We start from the raw sequence: 25,913 nt of genomic DNA, 5'->3' as shown, positions 1-25,913 counted from the left end.
GAGATGATGATGATTTAGTTAGACCATAAAGGCAGCAGTGGAGATAGAGAAAAGTGATCAGATTTGGATAGATCTTGAGAACAGAGCCAATAGGATTCACTCATGAATTGTATTTGGGGTATGAGTAAAAGAGAAGAGTTAGGCACAAGTCCAAGATACTAAGCCTGGGCCTTGTGAAGATATCATTGAGATGGGGAAAATCTTCATGGAGTTTTTCAGGGAAAGACCAAGAATTCACTTCGTGCATTTTAAGTTTGAGATGTATGTTAGACATCCAAGTAGAGATCTTGAGTAGGCAGATACAAATCTAGAGTTCAGAGGAGAATTCTAGACTGAATATAAGAGTTTAGAAGTCATTACCAGATAGATGGCTTTGAAAGCACCAGACTGGGTGAGTTCACCAACGGAGTCGACTGAGAAAAGAGAGGAGTTCCAAAGACTGAGCCTGTGGCACTTCAATGTCAAGAAGCCAAGGAGAAGAAGAGAAATCAGCTTAGAGACAGAAGGACAGACCAATGAGAAAGGAGGAAAGCCAAGAGTGTGCATTTCCTAGAAGTCTTGTTGGGGGAAAAAGTGTTTTTAAAGATGGAGTGAATACCTGTGCTGAATGCTGCCGACAGATCAGGTAATTGAGGACTAAGCTCACCATTGGATTTGGCAACGTGATAGCCAACGGTAACTTTGACAAGAGCAGTTTGGTGGAGTAAGGGGGCAAAGCCCCATTGGAGAGGGTTAAAATGAGTATGTGAGGAAAGTAATTGGAAACAACAGAATGGAAAAACTTTTAAAGGACTCTTGTTATAATGACAGAAGTGACTGTTGTTATAATGACAGGAACCAAAGGGAAAAGAAGGGATCAAAAGAGGATTTGGGAGACAATAAAAGAAGTAACAGGTTTGATGCTGAGGACAATGACCCAGAGAGAGGAAGAATTGGTGATGCAAGGAAGGGGAGGGAAAAGTACCAGAACAATGTCTTTGAGTTGGCAAGAGGGGATGGGAGTGAGTAGCAGACAGGCCATAATTTGAGAAACATGAAACAGGAAAGGACCCTCAATCAGACCTCCAATGACACATATGTTGTGATTCTTTGGGTGCTTCCACTGCAGCTCTGGCTCGATATCTTCCAGATGTGGACCATAAAGAAAAACCTCTCCTTGCTCAACTGAATGGCCTCTCACCTCATTATGACCCTGGCTGTCTATGCCACAAATCCTATTGCCAAGTTTCTGAATGTTGCAAACACTCTTCTCCAATTTATGGGATGTGACTTTTCCTTAAAAGTAGCAAATACATTTCTTTTTCTCCTAATTTCTGACATTTTCACATTTGATGGATGTTGAATTATTCTCCCAAATAGTTTCTGGCAGGATGAAACCAAGTGAGCTTATTTTAGCTCTCCGTTGTTTTTCCTGTGGCATTTTCTCTTATGCCAACCCAGCTAAGGAATGAGGCACGGTGGTGAGTGGCTGCCGTGGAGCTAGCAGGCTGTGTTCCTAATCCAGGAGGTAGGTCAGGGAGCAGTCCTGTGGAATCCACAAAACCCACAAAGTTAAAAAAAATGCTTTGTAAACAAAGCCACTAAAAAAACAACAAGGGTTACATAAAGGCTCTGACTGGCCAGTTATATCATCTGAGATGGAGTACAAGAATTGTTAGCAAAAAAGCCCAAGGTATATATTGTAGGATGAAGCCTTAATACCCTTGTCTAATCAGTTCAGCCGCTGTAGTTATGCCTTGACATCCAGGAGCATAAATGTTTTGAAAGTTGTCACCATTTTTTTATTCTAAGAGTGAGTTTCTAGTTTCCATGTGATAGAATTGAAGTACGTGCTGCTGTAATTACCTTCAATATCTCTGGTTACTCTACAGGAAAAAAAAAATATGGTTATGTGAATTCATACAAAAGCTTTAACAACAGCCTTTTCTATGTGTCAGGCATTGTGCTAGCCAATGGGGATTTTAAAATGATGAAGGCATGCTTCCTGCTTTTAGGGATATCACTGTCTAGTTGGGGAGACAAACAAGAAGAGAATTGCAATATGTGGTAAATGCAATGAAAGTGATCGATAGGTTCTTAGACCTATCCTTAGCCCACCTGGAGGTTCTGTGCAGGCTGAGAGGCTACTAGAAGTTTCTTAGATAATGGGAACACCAGAACCCAAGCAGAGGACAAGGAGATGAATGAGGAACCAAAGACGTTTAACATTTCTGAACCACAGAGTAGGAAATTGGGATGGGTTGAGACTTACAGCTGGAGAGGTCAGCAAGGGTTGATTGGGGCCAGCCTTGAACGCCATATGAAGGCATCGAGTAGGGTAGGGAGCATCTACCGGAAGCTTTAGCAGGGGAGGGATGTGCTCAAATCTTTAGTTGAGATAGATTTCTGGTGAAGGAGTTTTAGGGGCGAATGTAAGTTTGGATTGTCCCAGAAGCAGACCCTGAACCAAGGGCTTGAGTTCAAGTAATTTTTTTAAGGAAACGATCCCGGAAGAAACTAGTAAGGAAGTGGAAGCAATGAGGATAAGGAGAGGCAAGAAGCCAAGCAGAAGAGCAGTTTCCAGTTAAGTCCCAGACAGCCTGATGCTGTGAGGAGCTCTGGAATATAAACTCCATTTCAGAGTTTGCCCCACCTTAAGGCAGGAAGCTGGGTTTTTGTATGCCCACATCAGTCAGTCGTCATCTACTGTCCACCGTAGGGGAAATGAGGACTCTTGGGTAGTTCCTGTTTTCCCTATGGGCATGCAGCTCCATTGCCGAAGGACAGTCCTCTTTCACTTACAGGTACTGGCAAAGCCTGCAGAAGCTGGCGGTGCACACACCGAGCTGCTGAAAACAATGGAAGCAATTTGGAGAGGGCACCAACAGCATCCACAGGGGGACGGAGTTGGAATAATTTTGTTTTACTATGTTTTAAATAAGTAATATGTTCCATAGATAGCTCTAACCCCCACCCCGTTCCTAAAGCTCACCTCATCCCTGACTCCCATTTCACTTCTCAAGGAGGGATGGCATCATTAGCATCCTTGGGCTACCTAAAGGGATAAAAGACAAAGCGATAGTCAGGGATGCAGTGAGGATAACTAGAGCACACATTAACAGCTGGTAATGAAAACCGAGAATTCTTTTAAAACTAAGCCAAACATCTCGTAGAGAAAGGGCATTTACCTGGCTTGAGAGGGGAAACCAGTTAAGAGAGTGTTGCCAAATGCAGGTGAGAGGGGGATGAGGGACTGAAGTAGGAATGGAAAGGGGCAGGATCCCACCCTTGGGTTCATCAGACCTGTCCCCTGGAAAGGGCAGCGGGGTGGGCTCTGCCCTTTGAACATTACGCCTTTTATTTTATACATTATGTCTTTATCTCCAGACTAGGGTGCTTGGGACTGGCTGAGTCGCCACAGTTAATAATTACACATTTTCAGAGCTGCTCAGTAAGTCTTGAACAGTCTGCACAGTATCTAAAGAAACAAGACTCCTTGAACACTGTCAACCCACAGCTGTGACTGATCTAGCTGTTAACTTCATATTGGTCCCAAATCATAATCTGAGATAAATATTAAACGTGAATGCAGGTGGATGCCTCTCAACAGGGGTGAGGGAGTAAATTTTGCCCCTCAGGGGACGTTTGGCAATATTTGGAGATACTTTGGGTTGTCACAGCAGGGGGTTGTTCACAGAGTGCCGCTGAGTATCTACTGGGTAGAGGCAAGAGATGCCGTTAAGCATTGCACAGTGCACAAGAGTCTCCCTCATCAAATAATTATCTGGACCCAAATGTAAAACAAAATGAGGTTATTAAATCCTGATTTAGAAGGGTCTGTTGCAGTTGGAAGATCATGCAGGCATCTCTAAGTACTCAAGTGACTGTATCTTTGCTCCTATAACCTCTCTGCTTGGCAGCTTATCCTGTATAATCTATACCTCCTCATCCATCAGGGTCCATCTCAAAAGCCATCTCCTCAAACATATCCCTTCCCTCCTTTATATCTGTTGCTCTGTGGTATATCCGTTATGACATCACCTTACTTTGCCTGTATTAGTTTCTTTTTGGAACTTGTCTCATCTCCCCCAGGTGACAGGAAGTCACACAAGGACCTCCAGCTTTATATTCACCAATATTCTCTCCTTTTTCGTGTTTTATTTTTGTTGTTGTCATTTGCCTGAATCAAATTGAAATGGATTACATTTAATGACTTGCTCAGTTTATATCTAGCAATGGGATGAGTCATAGTAGACAATGATGTTTACTTTTAGTCTTTTGGTCTGTCGTTTCCAGTCTTCTCCCTGGGGTGTTTCAGTGAACTCAAAGGAATTGGACGATCCCTGTCCATTTTCCTTTTTTTCTACTTCCAATTCCCTTGTAAGAAGTGGCCCCCACTGTGGAATTCTTTGGAAAACAAATCCAGAACTCTAATGAGTAGATGGTCAGTCAGGAATAAATACTGAAAGAGAGAATACTCCAAGCCATATGATTTGTTTTTAACGTTTATTTATTTTTGAGACAGAGAGAGACAGAGCATGAATGGGGGAGGGTCAGAGAGGGAGGGAGACACAGAATCTGAAACAGGCTCCAGGCTCTGAGCAGTCAGCACAGAGCCCAACGTGGGGCTCGAACTCACAGACCACGAGATCGTGACCTGAGCCAAAGTCGGATGTTTAACTGACTGAGCCACCCAGGCGCCCCCAAGCCATGTGATATTTAAATGAGTGCTTTAAGATGGGATGGTAGGCAGAATAATGGCCTCCCAGTGATGCCCACGTCTAATTCCTGGAAACTGTGAATATGTTATGGCAAAGGGGAGTGAGATAGCGGTTGGAGTTAAGGTTGCTAATCAGCTGACCTTGCAGTGGTTGATAAGCTTGGATTATCCAGGGGGGCCCAGTATGATCACAGGGGTGCTTCAGTGTGGAAGTGGGAAACAGAAGAGTCAGTGTCTGAGTGATGTGAGACCTGCCATTGCTGACTTTGAAGATGGAGGAAGGGACCATGCGTCAAAAGCAAAGTGGGCAAGCTGGTAAAAGCTGCAAAAGGAAATATGTGCTTCTCTATCTAGGGCATCCAAACAGAACCCAACTCCGCCAAATTTTGCATTTTAGCCTATTGAGATCCATTTCAGAATTCCCACCCCCCAAAACCATAAGATAATAAATGTATGTTGTTTTAAGCCACTAAATTTGTGGTTATTTGTTACAGCAGCAATAGGAAACTAATCCAGATGGAAACTTAAGTTTGTCTGGACAAATCAGGTGACAACTTTATGCAGCAAGTTATAAAAAATGGCTTCTTACTGTACAATTTCTAAACTTCCTTCCTGATTGGAGTCTTTTCACAAAAAGTTCCTGACACAAGGCAGAAGAACATTGGAAAAGCTTAAACTGAGACAATTAAAGACAAGCATGAATTTTATCAAGACTTTAATGACTGAAGTAAAAAAATGGGGGCAAGATGGCCCATACACCTCATATTTAGAAAAAAAGTGGGAATAAAAAAGTTCTAGAGCTAAAACACCAAAACAAAACTTTAAAATACTGTGCTTCCCCACCAGGCAAATGACTTCATTTGCATAAGACCACAAAAATGGAGTGTGGGGGTGGGGGGACTGGTATGGACAGGAGCAACAGTAAGTGGTGGGTCGGCTGACAGCCATTTAGTTGTCAAACTTTAAGGGGTTCAAAAAATGTTACTGAGCATTAAGACATCACTAAAAGTATAAATGAACATAGTAAATAGTATTCGTCAGAATTTCTTTCACAGAAAATGTGGAGAACTACTCCACTAAGCACCATGGGGTAGGGACCCTCTGCCTTTTAAGGAGAATGCGTCTCATTGAATTCAGGGTAATTGTGTTCTAGTGGGGTGTGCAAGCTTGGAGCCATAGCTGGACTGCTTAACACAGTAAATGTGAGCCTCAGAATGCCTGCCAGTGGTCCACTTTCTGCATCATTCCTTACCCGGTCTTTCCTCAAAATAAACCGTGAATAGATATTTACAGGATATCCTTTGGAAAGGGTGCTAACCTGTTATTCTGCCTCCATTTGGCACTGGTGTTTGTGATGTGTGTGATGGGAGACATCTACACGGATGTTCAAGGTCATTTTTCCAAACTATTAGGGTTCTGAATTAATGCCTGACTTGTAGGAGCCTAAGAATATCAACTTATCTCCTTAGTTTTATTGTAACCAGGGTCTGAGAAGTGACAGGTTGTTTGGTTGACATGTCAGAATACAGTTGTATTTCATTTTATTTTTTTATTTTTTGAATTTAATACAAAATAATACAAATAATAAATTTGTTTTTTGTGACTTTTATTTATTTGTTTGTTTGTTTATATTTAAATCCAAATTAGTTAACATATATTGTAATGTGATTTCAGGAGTAGAATTTAGTGACTCATCACTTACATACAACACCCAGTGCTCATCCCAACAAGTGCAGTCTTTAATGCCCCTCACCCATTTATCTTCCAGCAACCCTCAGTTTGTTCTCTGTATTTAAAAGCCTCTTATGGCTTTTCTCCCTCTCTGTTTTTAATCTTATTTTTGCTTCCCTTCCCCTATGTTCATCTGTTTTGTTTCTTAAATTCCACATATGAATGAAATGATATGATATTTGTCTTTCTCTGACTTATTTCACTTAGCATAATACCCTCCAGTTCCATCCATGTTGTTGCAAATGGCAAGATTTCATTCTTTTTGGTCACCTAGTAATATGCCATTGTATATGTACCACATCTTTATCCATTCATTAGTTGATGGACATTTGGGCTTTTTCTGTAATTTGGCTACTGTTGATAGTGCTGATATAAACACTGGGGTGCCTTTGCCCCTTCGAATCAGCATTTTTGTATCCTCTGGATAGGTACCTAGTAGTGCAATGGCTGGGTCACAGGGTAGTCAGAATACAGTTGCATTTTAAATAGCCAGAACTTTTAAATGATTCTGAATCACTCAGTAGTACAGTGTTTACTATACAATATCTTCCAGAAAATATAAACAGAATAGCTTTCAAAAAAAAAAAAAAAAGAGAGAGAGAGAGAGAAAGAGAAAACCCACACTAATTCTGGTAGTGCCCTGTTATAAGATGTACATATCTTATGATGAGTCTGGTGTGAATTTGGAATTAGAATGTGGTATTTAAGGTGTAAGATCCTAGACCTCGTTCTTACTGTGTAGTCAAAATAAAATGGTACGACCGAGTTAGTAAAAAGTGTGCTCTTCAGTTTTTGTGGTGCTTGGATAGAATTGGCAAAGGTTATATATATTATAAAGTTTTAATCCCCAAAGAACCATTTGAACCCCTTTAAAGTATTAAAAATAATACAAAAGTAAAACTAAACTTTAAGTTTTTAATAGAAAGATACGCATTTCAGTTATATAAAACAAATCCACAGGGTTTGAATGCAGGCAATTAAATGTAGGTAAGATTAACTGATAGAAATTCATGCCCTCCTCTGGTTGCTCTACAAAAAGTCAATACATCAGGTAAATGAAGAAAACCAGAAGGAAACACAAATGTTTGAAGAATCCTCTTCCTTCCCTGCAGTGGCAGTTCCAGGGAGTGGCTTGGGGGAAAGGAAGGAGATGGACTTTAACCCTATAACCTCCCCTTCCCCAAAGTCATTTTCCAAAACCAAGCAAACCTACAAGTCAAAACTGTGGTTGTTTGGCCAAACAGCTTCAAAACGAGTTCTCCGGTCTATTTTGCTAACTCCATCAGTGTCCCTAAACCCTTCTTTATATAAATTCTGGAGTCTTCATGGCTTCTCACTCAGGAACACAGGAAGGGGGAATTTAGTAGGCAGGACCCCATGTTCTTGTGACACCTCATTAACACCTTGCAGCAAAGACTCATCTCTTTGACCTTGATATTTTTTTTTCCAGAAAAGTGAAATATTTACATCTTCTTATAGCCACATATGCTGCCCAGAAGCCACCCATTTACCTGACATGTTTTATTAAGGATACCAGATGTTCCTACAGTAAGTTTTAGGTATCACACCCTCAGACAACAGTCTAAAGGAAAAACAGACCTTCAAGTAAGCGTATACAGAGACTTCTTAAGCCCCTGTGAATGAAATTTATTTTCTGAGACATTAGCATACAGAGGCTGAGAATTGCCCATTTCTCCCTCCTCGAATGTAAATAGCAATTTATTCACATACCTCTCCTTCCCAGCTCCTCTCCCCTGCCCCCCAGCTCTCCGCTCCGGCTGATATTCCCCAGCCCAGCAGTTCTTGGAAGCTATTAAAACTTGGAGTTTTACCATCTATGTATCTGTTAAGTCAGGCTTTGGGACAATAGTTTACTTTGATTCTCCTGATGTCTACACAGGCCAAGGTAATTAGTCATTAGCAATTATGTGCTGCTAATTACCACTAGTGCGAAGTGCCTGGGAGAAGCCAACACAGGGTGTTAATAGCAATTTGTTTTGTGGGTTGGAGTGGTGGTTTGATTCCATTTCCTATTACATCCTCAGTATGGTGTAGTCTAAGTGGTGTCGTAGATTTGAAGTGGCATTAAACTTTCAGCAGAGGATATTCTTCTTCCCACTTGGACATTTTCATGCTAAAACAGCCCACTTGTCAAAACCCTTAGCTATCCTGGTGACAGATGTTACATAATACACAGCCAGGTAGAAAGCTGGCATTTGACATCTTTTAGCCGCCCAGGCACACACGTCAATATGCCATAAAATGCAGACACTTCCCCACAGAATCTGGATAAACACTTCTTACTGAGCCTTTGCTGTATCAATTTGGAACAGATGGGTTGCTGTTCCTCTGATGTATTATGACAAGCAGCAGCAACTACTAATCATAGCACCAAGAACTTGTGGTGTCTAATGCTGTTCCTTTTCAATGTCACCCATGAAGTTATTCTCTGCTCCTGAATAGAGAGTGAACATTTTAATTTTTAAAAAAGAGGAAAAAGATTAACTGGTAGTTCTTAGGGAGAACGAGAGAGCCTTCAGGACTAAGGTTTTTCTCTTCTCATGCTCTCAGATCTTGGCCTGCACACCGCCATCTGTACTGAGTTCTACGTTTTCCTTGGCTCCACACTTTGAAACCGGGTATCTGGGCAGCGTGGGAAGGAGGCAGGCAGGCAGGGGGACGAGGTTTAGCCGGCACCCGTTAGGACCTGAAGCTGCCAGGGGCACAATCAGCCTATAATAGCCTTCATCCTTAGCATTGGAGCTGTGTGGTTGGCGCTTTTTCCCATCCACAATGTGCCACCCAAAGGCTCTGCGGCTTTGTTTTAATGTGGTTTTATTGATATACAGTAACACCAGGCGGTACACAGACTGAGATCTCCTGTGTGTATCCACGCAGCCCAACCCCACGTGGACGTCCTGCGTCACACATGCCATCTAGGCAGTCCTGGCTCCTCGAACTAAGCATATCAAATCGCCAGAGTTTCGCGTCTGATTGGGCAACAGAGGGTGGTTTGGGGAAACAGGTTGCCAGAAAAAGGAACCAAAGTTAGCTTTGAATGTCCCTGTGAACTCCCCAACGCAGCATTGCCTTTCCCTCTTACAGGCTCCACTTTCACGGTTTGGGAGCTGGCCTCCCTCCCCATCCCTCTGAAGTGCTTCGTGGTGCTGTCCAGGTTTGTTTGCTTTTGAAAGAGAGTGTAAAATGACTTTGTTTCTTTAGTGACAGCCACACTGCTTACAAGCTGGCTGATGTATAAGGAATTCACGGAGTGTGAATCAGGCCTCTGTGGGTCAATAGGGGAGAAGGAAAACCACAGAGTGATTTATTGCCTGGAAGGCTCTATTCACAGATAATGGAGAGGAAGGAGCATGTTCCAGATCCAGGAGGGGTGGACTCTTGTCTCATGCTCAAGGTAGTGGGAAGCAAAGATAGTTTAACCAGTAATTCCATGACATTTGCATTCCTTATTAATGTCTACACTGCAAAAATTCCACCTGGAATCTATAAATCGTGTTCTTTTGAAAGATGCAAAATGTAAGTACAGTGGTTAATGGTGTGGAATTTGGAGCACATTGATACTCCAGCTCGCCGTGTCACCTGCTTGCTGTATGACCTTGGAAAAATTACTTAAATTTGATTTCCTCATCTATAACCTGAGGATAATAGTATCCATTTTACAGGGGCATTGCAAGGATCAAATGAAACATTGTATGTAAAATGCTCAGAGCCGTGTGGAAACAGAACAAACGCTGCACAAACAAAAAAATATTATTATTGTTTAGACTGATAGAGCAGGGTAAGGGGAAGAAATGGTGAAGGCAGAAAAAAGTATGATTTATATGTGACCATGATTACCTGTAAAGATTTTTCCCTAAAGTGAATATATTATGTTGAAGATTCAGTAAATTCAACCTATCCCAAAAGGGGATTTAAAATTCCTTAGCATTCCTTGGGGCACCTGGGTGGCTCCCTGGGTATAGCGTCTGACTTCAGCCCGGGTCATGATCTCACGGTTTGTGGGTTCAAGCCCCACTTTGGGCTCTGTGTTGACAACTCAGAGCCTGGAGCCTGCTTCAGATCCTGTGTTCCTCTCTCTCTCTCTCTGCCCCTCCCCTGCTTGCACTCTCTCGTGCACACTCTTTCTTTCAAAAATAAATAAACATTAAAAAATTAAAAAAAAAAAGAATATCTGGTAGCAGTTTTGTTTTTCCCAGAGTCTCCCCTGCTGTTCCAGTTTTCCAATTCCACATTCCATTTAAAAAGAGGAGAGATTTGGAGGCACCTGGATGGCTCAGTTGGTTAAGCATCCGACTTCTGCTGAGGTCATGATCTCATGGTTTGTGAGTTTGAGCCCCACGTCGGACTCTGTGCTGACAGCGTGGAGCCTGCTTAGGATTTTCTCTCTCTCCCACTCTCTCTGCCCCTCCTGTTCTCTCTCTCTCCAAAATAAATAAATGATCTTTAAAAAAAAAAAAGAAAAGAGGAGAGATTTGGTTCACTTAGTTAAGCATTTGACTCTTCATTTTGGCTCAGGTAGTGATCTCATGGTTAATGAGATTGAGCTCTGAGTCAGGGGTCTGCACTGACAGCATGGAGGCTGCTTGGGATTCTCTCTCTCTCTCTCTCTCTCTCTCTCTCTCTCAGAATAAATAAATATTAAAAAAAAAAAAAAAGGAGGAGAGGTTTTAGAAAACAAAAGCAAAAATGAAAAAACCCAAGTAGCATCTCTTAGTATGATGGGAGCAGGTCATCTTTTATTTCTAATGAAACATCTTTTTACCTCACTGCCTGCAGCCCTCTATTTTTATAACTGTTTCTATTCATTTCTGTAAATGTGTTTGAAGATCAGATGTGTGAAAATAGAAAATCATATACACATATTGTAATAGGCTGATTACTGGTTCCCAAAGACATCCACATCCTAATCCCCAGAACCTGCAAATGCATTACTTTACACAGCACACAGCAATTTGAAGCTGTGGTTAAATTAAGGAATTTGAGGGGCGCCTGGGAGGCTCAGTTGGTTAAGCGTCCGACTTCGTCTCAGGTCATGATCTTATAGTTCGTGAGTTCAAGCCCCGTGTCGGGCTCTGTGCTGACAGCTCAGAGCCTGGAGCCTGCTTCGGATTCTGTGTCTCCTTCTCTCTCTGCTCCTGTCCCACTCGCGCTCTGTCTCTGCCTCTCAAAAATAAATTTTAAAACATTAAAAAAATTTAAAAAAAAATTAAGGAATTTGAGCTAGAGAGATTATACTGGATTATTCAGGTGGGTCCAGTGTAATCACAAGTGTCCTAATAAGAAAGCGGGATATCAGAGAGGAGAGGAGAGGCTAGGCTGCTAGCCTTGAAGATGGAGGAAGGGGCCTCCAGAAGCTGAGAGAGGCAAGGAAACAGGTCTCCCCTAGAGCCTCTAGAAGGAATGTAGTCCAGCAGACCCATTTCAGACTTCTGACCTACCAAACTATAAGTTAATATATTTGTCATATTTAAGCCATTGTATATGTGGTAATATGTTACAGTAGCAATAGAAAATTAATACACATGTTATATGAGGGCTTTGAATCCCCGAGGTATAAAATTTATTCTAAAATTTCCCAGAGTTCTCACTGTTGCTGCTGCTTTCAGGAGCTGAAAGATTCTGAGCAGGTGAGAATCTTCCCAGTTCCCAGGATGGGAGGTGGCAGGATGTGTGCAGTAAAACAGACCGGTCAGGTGTTCCGCTGACATCCCAGGGCTTTAGGAAATTAAGCTAGGTATTGCCAAATCCACCTCCAGTTCCCTCTCTTTTCTCTGCCCGCTCGTGCCCACTGCCTCTCACCCAGCCATCTTTAGACCACGTGTGGTTCTGGGCACGAACCAGCCTCGTGCAGATGCCAGGGGTCTGGGCATGAGAAGAGTCTGTCTTCCTCCGACACCCAGCCAAGTGGTCCACCCTCCACCCCTCCGCAGTGCATACAGCTGCCAGCTGAGCTGCCTTTGCTCTATGCCTACCTTTGAGAACTGTGAGGCAGGACAAGGGGATGATACCTACCCTAGATGTTTTCCTTATGTAAGCCAGCAAGCTTGAGGGCCCCAGCACACTAGAGTCTTGGAGGTGGGGCTGGCAAACAATGGTGGTGCAGGTGGGGGGCACAGACAGGACCTTTGCTTGTGAAGGTTTTTTTTTGTAAACAAATTTTTTTAATGTTTATTTATTTTTGAGAGAGAGACAGAGTGCGAGTGGGGGAGGGGCAGAGAGAGGGAGACAGAACTGAAGCAGGCTCCAGGCTCTGAGCTGTCAGCACAGAGCCCGACATGGGGCTCAAACCCACAAACCACAGGATCATGACCTGAGCTGAAGTCAGACACTTAACCGACTGAGCCACCCATTTGCCCCTACCTGTTACAGGTTTGTAAACAAAGATAAATACTTGTTTCCACGCTCACCCCAAATTTTGGCTCAAGGAGTAGTAGAAAATGATCTAAGAACCAGTTCAGAAAGTCTAGGGAATAAAGGCATAATTTATTTGATGCGTTTTGGAGGTGCCCCAGTCTGCTTCATAGCTGACAAACTTAATAACAAATATGGCCTTCATCACTTTAAATAGAGATTATATTTGATAATATTATATAAAGATGGGGTGTTGGTGTAGATAGGTCATGTTCAAACTGGAATCAAGCTCTTCCACCTGCCCCCCTAAATTTAATGATCTAGAAAGTCATTCTTCTAATCAAACTAATATTCTATTGGCCTAAAATCTAAAGTAAAAAATGACTTTAGTACTAAATAGTAATCCCCTTGTACTATGCAGAGTGGTTTTATTACCTATTTTAGACTCCTTAGATTTCATTTTTAAGAGCTCAGATTTTTTTCTTTTTTTCTTTTTTAATTTTTTTAAACATTTATTTATTATTGAGAGACAGAGAGTGACAGAGCATGAGCATGGGGGGGGGGGGCAGAGAGAGAGGAGGAGACACAGAATCCGAAGCAGGCTCCAGGCTTTGAGCTGTCAGCAGAGAGCCCGATACGGGGCTCGAACTCACAAACCGCGAGATCATGACCTGAGCTGAAGTCAGATGCTTAACCAACTGAGCCACCCAGTGCCCCTCAGATTTTTTCTAATTGAGCAAGGAGAGGATTCTAAATATTGAGATCAAATTTGGTTTTATGAAAGGCAGAAGAAGATAATAGAACCCTGATTTTTTCATCAGAAGACCTCAGTTCTGGGGGGTGCCTAGGCGGCTTGGTTGACCAAGCATCCAACTTTGGCTCAGGTCATGATCTCACAGTTCATGGGTTCGAGCCCCACATTGGGCTCTCTGCTATCAGCGTGGAGCCTGCTTGGGATCCTCTGTCCCCCTCTCTCTTTGCCCCTCCCTGCTCTCAAAAATAAATAAACATTAAAAAAAAAAGAAGAAGAAGAAAACCTCAGACCTCAGTTCTTCTCTCGCCTCTGTAACTTCTTAGACACTGATCAAACCATTGTACCTTTTCTTCGCTTTTCTTTTCTTTCTTTCTTTCTTTCTTTCTTTCTTTCTTTCTTTCTTTCTTTCTTTCTTTCTTTCTTTCTTTCAGAGGGAGAGCAGGGGAGGGGCAGAGAATGAGGGAGAGAGAGAGAATCCTAAGAAGGCTCCATGCCCAGCCCAGATCCTGATGCAGGGCTTTATCTCACAGCGGTGAGATCATGACCTGAGGTGAAATCTAGAGTTGGACACTCAACTGACTAAGCCACCTAGGTGCCCACCATTGAACCTTTCTAAGGCTCTGTCCCCATTCACCAACTAAAATAATTGTAGTGCCTATCTCTTGGGGTTATTCTGAGGAATAAACAAGATACTCTATGTGAAATGTTTAGCATAATGTCTGGCACATGGGATGCACTCAATAAACAGTAATTCTTGATATTTTATTTTGATCATTATTATCTTTTTCTCTCTCTCTCTTATTGAGTTGTTTGGAAGCCAAATGAGGTCACTGCATCCAAACATATGTTGAGTTCTTGCTATGTGCCAAGCATTATAACAGATGCAGAATACAGATGTGAATGCCTTCAAGGAACTTACCCAGGAAAGGCACTATCTGATACCTATTAGGTATCATAGGAGAGTCAGCAGAAATAGAAGACATGATAAGCTTCTAGATAAGCCAACAACCTAGTTAATAAGATAATAGTTAAGCACATAAAACAACTAGACAGCTCAAAGTATATAATAGGCATCATCTGTATGGGAAGTCAGAAGGAGGGATCATGGGTGAAGATATGTTGCTCCCCCTTAGTGCTTGGTGATGATGGCAAAACAGAGTGAGAACCATGATCACTAATTATGGCTGAAGATGAGACACTGAGAGAATCATTTGCTATGACCCTTCTGGAAATCACCAAGCAAGTGAACTTCAAAAGCTTTACTTGACCCTGCTTTGCACCCAAGCATTCTTCTCAATTCTATTTTTCACTGACAAACTCGTCTTTTCTTTTTCTTTCTTTTTTTTTTTTAAGATTTTATTTTTAAATAATCTCTATGCCCAGTGTGGGGCTCAAACTTGCAATCCCAAGATCAAGAGTTACATGCTCTACTGAGCCAGCCAGGCTCCCCTAAACTTTTCTTATAAAAGTAACTTGCATTTATTATACAAAATTCAGGAAACTCAGAAAAGCATAAAAACAAAATAAAAATTGTCTATAATTCAATACTACAGAGATAAGCACTAGGAATAATGTGTCTTTTTTTTCCCTAGGAATTTCTAGGAAAGTTAAGATTTCACATATGTACCTGAGATGTCAACTGACATTACCCTCAACTCTGAGATTATAGAGTAGGTTGGCTCAAGACCTCTCCCACATCACACTGGAGTTGCGGTTCATTTTCTAAGATTGCTTCAAGTTCCCATGGGTTCCTAGTCTCATAGTCATTTCTGGCTCCCAGTTCTGATTCTACCAAATTTAATCATGAATTCACCTTCTCAAGCTGTTCTTTTCTCTTTATTCACCACCAGTCTAAAGGTGGAACTCTACCCCCTTTGGTTTGAATTTTTCTTCCCTGAAACTGCCACACAAGACATTCCTACTTTTGGCAGATTTTCCTGAATGAGAAAATGGAAGGGGTTTATATTAAATAGATGAGTCTTAAAATTGAATATTAATATCCCTTTCCTAAAATCCTTTAACTCACCAAGAAGAATTTTTTACCACGTCTTTCTGTAGGATCCAGCCTCTATCTTCAATGTTATTTAGAATTGGTTTGTCAAATGATCCCAAAGGTGCATTGGAATTTTGATTGGAGTTGTACTAAACATTTATATGAATTTATGGGTGATTGATTGATACATATACAATATTGGAGATCTTATATCTTTCTACTTATTCAGTCCTTTTTAGTCATTCTGAGTTTCAATTGTGAATTGGATTTTTTTTTTTTAGTAACTGGTGGCCATGTATGTTTACTTTGTAATTAGTCAGCTTATGAGCTATTGTATTAGCCTTAATAGTTTTGTTTTTGTTTTGTTTTATTTTTAGTTTTAATAGTTTTTTTTATTTATTTACATCTTTGAGGCACTGTGGGTAGAAGATAATATAATTTACAAGTGCATGTGTTTTGCTAGCTTATTTTCAGTTATTATTCCTCTTTCTCTTGCACTTGTGCATTGGGTTAAGAATTTCAAATTAACATGAAATAATAGCAATGATAGGGGGCATTGTGGTCTTGCATCCAAATTTTTCAAGGCTGTCGTATCCTAGTGGTCTCTACGTCCTCACCCCGCTTCTACTCCAGGCTTCCTCCAAAGCATGCCTACCCCCACCCTCTAACTAGAAATACAAAACTTAAGTTGCACTGTATGTGTCCAGTCACCTCTTTAGCAGCTTTGACCACCTTTGGCCTCCTTGCAGTATTTGGCTATTGACCATTCTTTCTTCAAATTCTCCCCTTCCTGGGTTTCCATGACACCACATCATCTTGATTTTATTCTTTTCTGTCTTTATTTACACATCTGTTTTCTTTTCTGTTCTTCCTCCTTGATTTCTTGCAACAACCATTTGTTTTCTCTTTTCTCCACCTCTCTAAGGATTTTACATGAAGGAAGAGTTCCTTCTCATGCATACAAATCTCCAACTCTTGACTTCTCACCTGAATGTATATCCTGCCTGATACTGACTTTTCTCTGAACACCTCTACTTACACTTTCCATGAGAAATGCTCATTTGTGTCCAAAATTAAACTTCTTATTGTTGCTCAAGTCCACTCCCTCTTCTAGTTTCCCATTTCTCACACAAACACACACATACACACACACACACACACACACACACACACACACACACACACACACTATATCCTAGAATTACTTTTGACTTATTTTACCTACATTTATACTCCTTCCTAACTCCAAACCTTGGAACATACTGCTTTCTCTACCTAGTATCCCTTACTCGCTTCTATTTACCAAATTTTATTCATCCTAAAAGGTCTAGGTTCCTCTTCCCGGTCTCGTGTGGCTGGCCATATCCACTCCCGTCCAAGGTGACGTACTCCTTTCTGCATTTCCCTAGCACTGGCCTGTTCCACTTGTGGTGGCCATGGACACCCCTAGGAAGTGATGGACCTGAATTCAAAGCCAGGGCTGTTTGGTTCCAGAGTCAGTGCTACTACCCACTAGGTCTTGTCAACTCATGTGTTTTAACACCTGGCTAAAGCAATCTCCTGATAAATAGAAATAAATTTCAGATAAAACACTAGCCCTTGATAAAAAATTTAATATAGTGGAGGAAATATATATGACCTATTATTTGTGCTTAATATTATTGTAATTGCTCTGCAGGATGATGATACCAGCACTGAGAGGTGAAGTTACTAGTGCTATTCATGGGTGCCTGCTCTGGGCAGTCCTTGTTCTTTGCTCAGGTACTTCCCTCCATGGATCAGCTTTCCCTGGCTTCTTAGTTCCCTGGCTAATTCCCACTCATCCTTTAAGTATCAGCCAATACTTAGCTTTTTAAAGAGAGCCTTTGATGCCCCTCTCGACCCTCCCCCACACCACAACTGATTGATCTAGAAGAGTTTCGCAATCTCAGCACTATTGACATGTTGTACTGGATGTCTCTTTGTTGTGGGGGGGGGGGGAGGAGCTGTCCTATGTGTTGTAGGATGTTTAGCAGCATTCCTTGAGTCCAGCCACTAGATACCAATAGCACCCTCTCCACCCCCACCAGTCATAACAATAGAAAATGTCTCCAGACATTGCCAAATATCCCTCGAGGGGCAAAACTGCCTGAAGTTGAGAATCACCAGTCTAGAGATGGGCATGTGACCCAAAGTGGGTTGATTTGAGTTCTTCCCTGGGGATTTTTAGACTGTATTTGAAAAAGAGGATCCGATCCTCTCTGAGTCAGACCCTGGGTTGATGTGAGGCTTAGACTTGATGGAACCCTTTGCTTCTTGACCTGTGGTGAGATTTGGTCTGCAGTAAGGGAGAATAAAGCCGACATTTGGGGAGGGGCGCCTGGGTGGCTCAGTCAGTCAAGCGTCCGACTCTTGGTTTCAGCTCAGGTCATATTGTCACGGTTCAGGGGTTCGAGCCCCACATTAGGTTATGTGCTAGCAGTGCGGAGCCTGCTTGGGATTTTCACTCTCCTCTCTCTGCCCCTCCCCCACCTCTCTCTCTCTCTCTCTCTCTCTCTCTCTCTCTCTACACACACACACACACACACACACACACACACACACTCCAAAACTCCTAGGAATATTCTAGTGCCGGTTGACAGTTGGTACCAAGTTCTTGCTGTGGGTCTGTCCTTCTCAGAGCTTTGTTATTCCAGCCCTCTTTCCCTAAGTCAATAAATATTAATACTTTTGCCTAATCAGTTTTTGAATTGGATTCATGTCTTATAACCTTAAGAGTTCTGACCATTAGAATACTCCTCTTTTATGCTCCCTCAACAGTATCTTCTAGATTTACTTAGCCGTTTCTACAACTAGGCTATAAACGCCTTGAAGACAGGAACTTCTCATTCACTAATATTGTACTTGGCACATGGTAGATAAGCAGTAGATATTTGTACAATACATTTAATTAATAAGTGGATGGGTGAATGAATGAAACAAGATATGTTATTTTCCAGCTCCCTCCTATACCTTCACTACTTGCCATCCTTTATGCCTCCCAAGGAGCTACATGTGGTCCCCTTCCAGAGTTCTCTTTACTGAACATTGTTGAAGAACCACAGAGTCCAAAAAAAAATCACAGGCCTAGTTACCACGGCCTCAAGGGCAATGCATGACTAGATAAATCCCTTTGGCAGTAATAAGATGGAGCCAAATCCATCCGAGAAAAATCTGTGATGCAAGAGGTGGCACATGGTGAGAGACAATCCTCTGGCAGTGTGGCCTGGGGTCTAGCTGAGCCAGCCAGGAAAGAGTCCCAGTCATTATCAGAATCTAGTGTAACTGTAAAATATGACCTAATTAAGAGGCGTGAGACCGTTCCCTCATACTTCTCTTAGAGCAATAAACAGAAACAACAACTACCCTCTAATGTAAGGCTAAAAATAGTAACTACCTTATAGTTATTTTAAATTAATTGATATACTCTCACTGTATCACCTTGGAAATTAGCAAGTGCCAAATAAATGGCAGCTATTGGTATTATCAATTTGCTTTTGACTCCCTAAGTAGGTTTTGGAAATCTTTTTTTCTTCTTCACAGGTGAAAGTCTCGCCACATAAAGTCTCAGGGGAAAATGAATTTTTTTTCCTCTTAAACCTTCAATTAATTTAGACTTTATTTTTCAAAAGCTTTAAAAAAATCCTCATAGTTCCAATTATCTCAATCTAATGAGTGAAAGGGGTTATTCAAATGTCTTACTGTAAAGAAATCTTAAGTTAATAGCCAGAAAGATGCCTGAAAAATAAATTACTTCAACAAATATTTATTCTATATGTATCTGTCAGGAAAATTCACTGTCCTCATGGGGCATACAGATTAGTAGCTGGAAAGACACTGAAAATTTCTGCAGATGTAATTATGATAATACTGAGAAGGAGAACAAATTGTTCTTGTTTACACCAAGACCTAAAGAAAAAGGTAACTATGTTAAAGTTGGGGCAGAGGGAGGTCTAGAGAGTTGTGGGAGATGACAGAGAAGGAACAGCAGTAGGGGCCTGGAAATTAAGCTAATGTACTCCAGGCAAAGTCTCAAGGTAAGAAGGAATGTGGCTTCTCAATTGCAAAGAACTGAAAGACCAGTTTCTGGAATGGAGAAAGTGAGGGAGAGAATGACATGTGATGAACCTCTACAACCAGACAGAAGGAAGATCACACACAACCTTGTAGGTATTAAGGATTCGAGCCTTTATCCTAAAGGCAATGGGGTACCATTAAAGAGTGTAAGGAGAGAAGTGACATAGTCACAGGTACTTTAGTGGGAAGGTGAAAGATGATGGTGCCTTGGACTTGCTGTGGTGACTGTGACAATTTAGGGAAGTAAATGGATTGAAGAAGTGTGTAGGAGATAGACTGGAAAAGTCTTGGTAATTAATGAATTGGAAGAGGGCAGGGTAAGGAAAAGGTAAATAAAGAGTAAATCAATGATGATTTAACCTAGACTTCTGGCTCAAGCATCTGAGTGGATGGTGGTGGTCTTTACCAATACAAAGAATACTTGGGAAGATAAAATTGGAAGTAGGAAGACATTGAGTTCTGTTCTAGAAAACACTGAACTTTGCATGCCTATCATGAAAAATCCTGTAGACATATCCAGTTGACCATTAGATAGACAGAAAGTTCTGGGAAAGGTCTTTGCTGGATATATGAATTTGAGAATCACCAGCATAAAGATGGAAATGGGAGACTCAACAGTTTCATTTTTTTTAAGTTTATATATTTATTTTGAGAGAGAGAGAAAATACAAGTGGGGGAGGGGCAGGGAGAGAGAGGGAGAGGGGGGGAGAGAGGGAGAGAGAGGGGAGAGAGAGAGAGAGAGAGAGAGAGAGAGAGAGAGAGAGAGAGAGAGAGAGAGAAAATCTCAAGCAAGCTCCACACTGTCAGCATGGAGCCCAATGTGGGGCTTAAACCCACAAACCATGAGATCATGACCTAAGCTGAAGTTGGACCCTCAACAACTGAGCCATCCAGGTGCCCTGGGAGCCTCAATAGTTTATGATCTCCCCTAAGGAGAGTTTGTAAAGTGGCAGCTAAAGAGCTCAGGTTGGAGTCCTTAGGAACTCCCAAATGGCATGAACAGCAGAGGAGAAAGAGCCATTGGAGGAAATTGAGAAGGGGCCACCAAAGTAGGCAGTCACCAGGAGGGTGTGACATCACAAAGCCAGCCAAAGAGGAGGTGTCACAAAGGGTGATCAGTTGTGTCAAACACTACTAAGAAGTTGAGCTTTAAGTCTGGATTTAAGAACACGTTAGATATAGCAGCATGAAAGTCTTTGTTGATCTTAATAGGAATATACTCAGATAAGTGGAGGCAACAATCTCTCAGGTAGGTGAAAGGCCTCTTGAAGCCAGACCAGCCAGTTTTTGTAGCAGGCTCTGCTTTATTCCTAGAGTGGATCGAGAAGGCAGTGTGAGTGCTATGACTACAAGAAACCTACTTACATGGAAAAAAAGTTTTATAAGGGGAAATGGGTGCATATGGACAATTTATGTAGTGGCACTACAGGCAAATTTTATATTTATACTATTTGTGCAATACTCTATGAAAATATCTCTGGATATACTTTGGGGGAAAAATATTCCTAGAGGAAAGGGAATGTGGACACTGAGTTGGGATGTGAAGAATGCAGAAGACAAAATAGGTCATTAGAAATAGACTTCTTTGGACACGTCTGACCATAAGTGATAAAGCGTCAAAGCTGTGCTATATATATGGGAACCTGCGGTTAGGGAAGGTGTGAAAGTATTTAATACTGATTCATAAAAGCTGCAGAGGGCAAGATTCGAGTCCCAGGGAGAACAGAAGATGCAGAGAGCACAAAGCTCTGATAAAGACTTGGATGATTCAGACTAGGAAGGAGGGCCAGGGGGAAGAGGAAGACAGTCATCAGAGAGGTTTGGGGATAGGAAGTTGACAGTAATCTAGTCAAACCACTCTAGTTTCCGTGTGAGGTTGAAGGTGATGGGACAGCAGGTAGTCAAGGAGGTGAAGAGAGTGGAGAAGGGTTGGAATATGTTTCGAAGAGCTTTTTATTAAAGTAAGCATGGTTTGGGTCTGAGAAGCTTGTAGTCTTGACTTTTCATACACTTCACAACTAGGGACTAGTTGCCTTGACATGATTTACATTATACTCTGGAGATCAATTAAGAAAATTATGTTAGTCTCAGAAAATTAATGATTGCAAGAGAATATATAAAACACTAATTACTGTTAACATATCTTTTGATTCATTATATGTATAATTACATTTTAATGCTTGAAGTTCTATTTTTAAAACTTCACATAAACTTGCCACAATTTTATGTTGTGCCTGTACTAAGAATGTTGTTTTCATCAAAGTGAATTTGAGTGGATTTTGCCTCTGTCTTTTTGCAGTATTTTATTAATTTTCTGCCATATTCTAACCTATGTAATAGTGCATTGTTGTATATCCACTCTTTAAATGCTTTATACACTTTCCTACCCTTCTGAAAAAACTGCCCACTACTAAAACAATACCACTTTCTTCTCCCAATAACCTAATCTCCCCTTTATTTAACAGCAATAACTAAGATATATTGGTGACACATTTTTCAAAGTGTTATCATATATATTACCGTAGTTACCACCATTACAACACTGTGAATTATATACTTTAATCATTATTCTATAGATAAAGAAACCGATAACTTGCTAAAAATTACATGACTAGTAAAGAGCAAAGCTAGGATTTGACCTCAAATCTTTTGATCTTTCAGCTCAATGCACTTAACTGTACTAGTGTTTCCCTAAATGGTGTATGAATAGACTTAAATTAAAATTTGGTAGATTTGAATAAAAACACTAAGTAAATAATAATAACAGAGATGGTATGCAGATTTGGCAAAATTCATAAAGATATGTGGTGTGCATGAATGAAATTTTCCTAATCCTTACAGTCACTGAAAGATGAGCAAAAACCAGGGTAATTCTCCCATTTTAAGATAAAGGATAGGAGCGCCTGGGTGGCTCAGTCGGTTAAGCGGCCGACTTCGGCTCAGGTCGTGATCTCGCGGTCCGCGTGTTCAAGCCCCGCGTCGGGCTCTGTGCTGACAGCTCGGAGCCTGGAGCCTGCTTCTGTTTCTGTGTCTCCCTCTCTCTCTGCCCCTCCCCCGTTCACGCTGTCTCTCTCTTTCTGCCTTTCAAAAATGAATAAATGTTAAAAAAATTAAAAAAAATAAGATAAAGGATAAGTCAGTTAAGGGGATGTGACCTTAGCTAGGGTAATATAGAGGTGTGCCTGTCTTCAATGAAACCTAATATTTAAATCCAACTGCCTCTCCTCTAAAAAAAAAATCAAAAGAAGGGGAAATTATATTACAAAATGACCTTTCATTATGAGGATCTTTAATAATTATAGATAACATCTGGTCTTGGCTCTTACAGGCATTATCTCATGTGATCCTTCTACAATCATGTAAGGTAAGTACATTTATTAATCTAATTTTTCAGATGAGGAAGTGCAATAAGAGTCAAACCTGTTGTTAAATCAATAAATTAAATGTACATAGTTTTGTGGAGTAGCAAATTCCACATAAAGCAGCAGCAATTAATGACGGCATCTAATGAACACTCTGTAAAGGTTCTGTTTCCTTTACTCTGTAAAGCGTTTGGGTCAGGAGACCCAGATTCTAACCCTGCTTCAACCTAACACCAGCTCAGTCACAATCCTTAGACAAATCACTTAAATTCTAGGCCTTATTTTTCCATATCTATAAAATAGAAAGGTTGAAATTTGCCTTTCCTAATGTTCTCTTTATTTCTAAAACTGTATACTTTTACTTTTCAAATTATTAATAGTATTTCTATGTGTCATGTCAGGAGTGCGTAGATTGCATAAGTTAGATGTATTGCTGAGGACCTAAAGCTAAAATCAAGAATTGTTCCAGTTGTTCTGATAGAGTGCCAACATTGTAATTTCTGTCACTTGTCCTAAAAGAAAGAAACTGGGTTAACTGACCTATTTCAAGCAGTAGGTTTGGAGCAATTATTAAAGCATAGCACTTGAAGTGACAACCCAGAAAACAAACATTTTTGGAGCAACCATTCTAACAGGACATTCTAGGGGAAACAAATAAATAGTCTTGTCCTTAATAAGCTCGTGTACAATTGAGGAAACAAGATCAAACCCGTGAAAATTTAAATTGCTGATCAAAGTGTAGAGCTGGAAAGGCCCTTTGACCTCGTCTAGTCACAGATTCACAGAATGTGAGAGCTGAAAAGGATCTTAGTAATGGACGCACCTCTTTCCTTCCCTGTACCAACCCTCATTCATGGATGAGAAGACCAAGGGCCAGAAGGGTGAGATCACCTGTCTATAGCCAGCCAGTAAGTTAACAAAAGAGCAGGGATTAGAACACCATTCAAGAGCCACAGTAGGTGAGTTTGATTCAAGTGGAGAACTAAGGCTAAAGAATGGTTGCCAATTGGGATGTGTTGTAGAGGCCTTTCTGTATCATACCTGAACACTGAGAAGCCACAAGAGGTCTTTATGGTAGAGAAGGGTTCACTGGACAGTCAAGAAATGATTGCATGGAACACAGCTGTTAACAATTAAAAAAATTTTTTTAATGTTTATTTATTTTTGAGAGAGACAGACAGAATGTGAGTAGGGGAGAGGTAGAGAGAGAAAGGGAGACACAGAATCCTTAGCAGGCTCCAGGCTTTGAGCTGTCAGCACAGAGCCCAATGCGGGGCTTGAACTCATGAACCATGAGATCATGACCTGAGCCAAAGTTGGACGCTTAACCGACTGAGCCATTCAGGTGCCCCATAGCTGTTAACAATTAAATTAAGCATGTCTCTGTATGCCAATGTGGAGCTATCAGCACATACTATTAAAAAAAAAAAAAAAGGAAAAAAGCAAGGTGTACAATAGCATGTATGTGCCCACGTGTGTGCAAATGCATAAAAATTCTCTGGACGGTTAAGTAAAAACATGCTTATTCTGTTTGCCTGCAGCGAAGGGAATTGGATGGCTGAAGTACAGGTGTAGGAGCTGGATAGATTTTTCTTTGTATGTTCTTTTGAACACTTTTATTTGGGACCTTTTGCATATATTACTTACATACAATCATCATTTTTAACAAAGACATTTTTGTCTGGCCTGGAAAGCTCTTTGGTTTTTTTAAATTTTAGATACAATATTTTTGTGGTAGACAATACCTTTTGGTAAAGTACTTGTCTGACTATAGAGTGATAGTATCAAGGTTAATTGTATAGTTACTGCTTCATTCATATTCAAAAAAATGTTAGAAAGGGTGTGATATCTTTAAAAGTTGATTTATTTCCCCCTGTGCTTACTTTCCAAGTAATGACTGCAGTTTTTGAAAGCGTGCCAGATACTGTCACACACAACTCAGATCCTCCCACAGCTGGCTGAGGACTCAGTGTGTGCTATATATTGCAAGGACAAATAAAATCAATCCTACTTTAAAAATGCAATTCATGAGATATCTGCAAAATAGTGGACTTGATACACATTCTGTAGTGGAATTGGAAGAGAGGAGCAATACCCAGGTTGACCAGCCTTTGCCTTTCCTAGTTGTCTAGTTTCTAGAACATGATTGGACCCATAGCTCATCCAAATTCACTTAGCAAGCCCTGTTGTAGCAGGAGTAAACAGAATCTACAAACTTGCAGTTCTGTTCCTCCAAAGAAAGACCTTCCCAGCTGAGCTTTGCTTATGTAGAAACATCTGCTCCATCGAAGATCATGTTTCAGTGCTTTTGTGAATGCATTCAGCCTCATAATTTCATATTTTAGCTAGGTTTAGATTTTCTAGAAAGTAAAAGAGCATCTAGCAGATTTTTTTTAAGTTTATTTATTTTTGACAGAGAGAACTTGTGTGTGGAGGGTGGGGGGGGGGGCGTGGAGAGAGAGAGAGAGAGAGAGAGAGAGAGAGAATTCCAAGCAGGCTCTACCCTATTAGTGCAGAGCCCGATTCGGGGCTCAAACCCATGAATCGTGAGATCATGTCCTGACCCAAGATCAAGAGTCAGATGCTTAACTGACTGAGCCACCCAGGCACCCCCTACCCAGTGGGTTTAAACCCTTTTGGGGTAGCAGCAGCAGTAACCTGCTCTTCCAGAAATTCTGCCCAGTGACTTGCCACTTCGGGAATTTTCCTGGCTTTTGTAAACCGGAGTCAGACCCTGATGCTCACAAGTTTAAACTGATCTTAAGGAGTAAGTTTCAGATTGGCTCTGCCTTCATTCTAGCTGCTTTCAACCATAGTGGTGGTTCACAACTACCTAATGAGTTTTAGGGAAAATTCAGGTACCTGAGTCTTCCCTGTCTCTAAATCTCCTGAGCTGTAGGGAGCCCT

General features: G+C 41.1%; 1 long non-coding RNA gene across 6 annotated transcripts in view; it reads left to right on the top strand.

The window, feature by feature from the left end:
* The window catches only part of LOC131495122 (uncharacterized), a 238,828-nt gene that overhangs the window by 105,220 nt on the left and 107,695 nt on the right, over positions 1-25,913 (top strand). For 4 of the 6 annotated variants that reach the window (XR_009253782.1, XR_009253781.1, XR_009253777.1 and 1 more), the window contains one exon: positions 22,973-23,008. The exons of the other annotated variants lie outside the window; for them this stretch is intronic. This is a non-coding gene — a long non-coding RNA (uncharacterized LOC131495122). The remainder of the gene's footprint in view (positions 1-22,972; positions 23,009-25,913) is intronic. 6 annotated transcript variants of the gene reach the window in all.

The sequence above is a fragment of the Neofelis nebulosa genome, chromosome 14, assembly GCF_028018385.1.
Source record: "Neofelis nebulosa isolate mNeoNeb1 chromosome 14, mNeoNeb1.pri, whole genome shotgun sequence".
NCBI lineage: Eukaryota > Metazoa > Chordata > Mammalia > Carnivora > Felidae > Neofelis > Neofelis nebulosa.
Note: the sequence above shows the minus strand (reverse complement) of the source record. Positions and strands in the feature narration are given on the sequence as shown.